This window comes from Triticum dicoccoides, unplaced genomic scaffold, assembly GCF_002162155.2.
Source record: "Triticum dicoccoides isolate Atlit2015 ecotype Zavitan unplaced genomic scaffold, WEW_v2.0 scaffold141514, whole genome shotgun sequence".
In the NCBI taxonomy this organism is placed as follows: domain Eukaryota; kingdom Viridiplantae; phylum Streptophyta; class Magnoliopsida; order Poales; family Poaceae; genus Triticum; species Triticum dicoccoides.
This window is the reverse complement of record NW_021200417.1, coordinates 1-2,891: the sequence shown is the minus strand read 5'-3', so window position 1 is coordinate 2,891 and position 2,891 is coordinate 1. Positions and strand designations below refer to the sequence as shown.

Sequence of the window (2,891 nt, the reverse complement as noted above, 5' to 3'; positions counted from 1 at the left end):
CTCCTGAAGTCACCGTCTTGGAGCCCACGATTCGTCATATGCAGCTTCATCTCTTCGCGGTGGCGTGTTCGCGGTCGTGGACCCGGCTGCTCTTGTAGTGCTTGGGGTGGTGTTGCTGCGGTCAGCGCTTATATATCTTGTCTTGGGTGTGTGCATGTGTTGTGGTGGCGTGCGTTTGTACCGGGTTGTTGTGGGTCGTTGAAGCGGGGCGAAAGCCTTTTTCGGTAATACAAAGCAATGCTCCATCTTGAACATCCGACTTTATATTCAACATTTCAACTGATGTTTATGCTCCTCTGAGAAAAAACAACAGCCGCCTCCTTTCTTTTACGCACGACAGCCTCCTTGACATGAATACCAATCCAGAAAGCGAATCTCAGTAAGCAGTTGACCTGCATATGGTTTTGTGTTAAACCAGATCAGCATTTGGAACATATCCATGCAGTCTCATCTGATCAACAAGCATGTCGAGGAGCTGATACATATCCTCCGCAGTCCGCACCATGCTGTGGTTCATCCCCTACACAGAATTCAACAACTCTGCCCGTGACCTCAATCCAGCTGCAACTTGGAACTTTGCTGACACCCCTCTCTCTCATCAGCCCTCACATCCGTGCAGAGTAATCCAATCTATCTGAGATTGCATATATCTGGGATGAAACCACGTAGTTCCATGAGTTTGAGGGCTCCAGCAACATGATCTTGTTGATGACCCTAGCGCCGACCTCAACATTTTTGCATTTCCGACAAGTGGCAAACAAAGCCCCCAACGTCACCGCCTCTGCCTTGCCAGGGATCTTCTCAATGAAATCACATGCTTCTTCTAATTGTCCGGCATGTGCCAACAAATCAACCATGCAGTAGTAGATTTCGATCTTTGGAACGATTGGAGTTCAGATGTCAGGAATTGAACCAACGCTGGCCGTCTTTCAGCAGCCCTGCATGCACACAAGCAGAAAGTACTCCTATGAAAGTGATGTCGTCCGGCCGGAGCCCTTCGTCATACCTCATCAGTTCGAAGTGATGAATAGCTTCATGGCCTCGGCCATTGAAGGCAAGACTGCAAATCAAGGCATTCCATGAAGCTCATTCTTGCATGGCAATTTCCCAAACACCTGTACGGCTCTGGTAAGATCTCCACACTTTGAGTACATATCCACAAAGCAGTCCCAGCGTAGATATTGTTGTAGAAGCCTCTTTGCCAGGCATAGCTGTCGAGTTCAGTGCCTAGCTCCTGGGCTCCAACTGCAGCACAGGACAAGGGCACCCCTACCAAGGTTATCTTCTCCGGATGTGTCCCAGCTTGCCGCATGCTGTCAAATAAGGGAATGACTTCCTTTGACACGCCATTCTGCGCGTACCTGCATCATCATACACACCATACACAAATGATCAGGCAGAATAAGATTACTTACATTCATCAGAGAGTATTTCGAAATGTGAACCGAAGTGAATCCATAGATACTTGCCCGGTGATCATAGCATTCCAAGCGACGGTATCCTGTCAACTATGCCATCGAACAATCTCCGAGCCTCCGACATCTCTCAGCACTTCTCATACATCCAAATGAGTGCTGAGCCGACGAGGATCCCACCTCAATGCCCATAGATTTCACCCAGTCCTCCAACCACCAACCAAGAACCAGGTCTACCTGCATACCGTAAACAAGGACGATGCCACGGTCACCACGTTGGGTGCCACCACACGCTCGACAACCATTCCACCGAACATCTGTGGCACGTCATTGTCATCCCCACCCGCTCATACAACGCTTTTATGCTGAGTTCCCGTTGGGGAATTCCGTCAAACATCTTGCGGTCGGAGCGAGGACAACTGAGGTACAACGTTATTAGTATATGAAAGGTTCACGTTCACATGAAAGAGGGTGCCACCATGTGGTATGCATGGTTCCGACAACGTAAAATGGAGGTTCCTTTGTAATTTAAGCATTGCATTGATCCCATATCTCTCTCTAGACTTTTAACACATAATTTAACGTGCATGGGTCGTAGAAGCATACCGCTCTCCCACCATACACCAATCCTCTCTCTCTCTCTGTCTATGAAAAAGGCGCCCTCAGGTATGTGTGCATGGTTCTGAGAATGTAAAATGGAGGTTCTACATGTAATGTAAGCGTTTTGGTGATGATTTATCATCTAGCACTAACGCGCACACTCTCTTGGAGGCCTCTCTCTCTCTCTCTCTCCATATATATATATATATATATATATATATATATATATTCTGCTAATATTAGCAGAATAACTATTCTGCACACCACTTCTGCACTGCACGCTGAACGCAAGTGCACTGCATCTTCTTGACGACGAGCACTGCAATATAGACTAGTGATCTTCGTGTCGAAAAAAACTGCACGCGGTGTTTTTTCGGTACTGTTTTCGCTCTAGTTTTTTAACCGTTTATCGGAATGAGGCGTGTAATAACCGTTGAAAAGCTATAGATTAGGCGCAACTTCGACATGTTGAACACTTTTCGAGATTCCACACGGTTTAAGAGCAGTTTTGAAAATGGTGCGGCGGATGACGAGTGGCAGCGAGCGTTTTTTCGCGTTTTTTTTCTAAACCGCTTGTCGGAATGAAGCAAATGATACGCCGTTGATAGATATCGTTGAGGCGGATCTCTTCCATATATAAATCTTTCTCTAATTCGTTACGGTTTAAGAGCAGTTTCAAATATACTAAATCGCGGAATTTTGTTTTTCAAATTTTTTCAAATGTTCGGTACTGATTTTGCTCTAGTTTTTGAACCGTTTGTCGAAACGAAGCGTATGATACGTTGTTGGAAAGCTATGGACAAGGCGCAACTTTCATATGTACGAATGGTTTTGAGATTCCTTACGGTTTTAAGTTAATTTTGAAAATCGTGCGGC

The 2,891-nt window shown here is 46.0% G+C and overlaps 1 pseudogene; it reads right to left on the bottom strand.

The window, feature by feature from the left end:
* Positions 1-409: 409 nt before the first annotated feature.
* LOC119343808 lies at positions 410-1,848 on the bottom strand (annotated as a pseudogene).
* Positions 1,849-2,891: the final 1,043 nt, after the last annotated feature.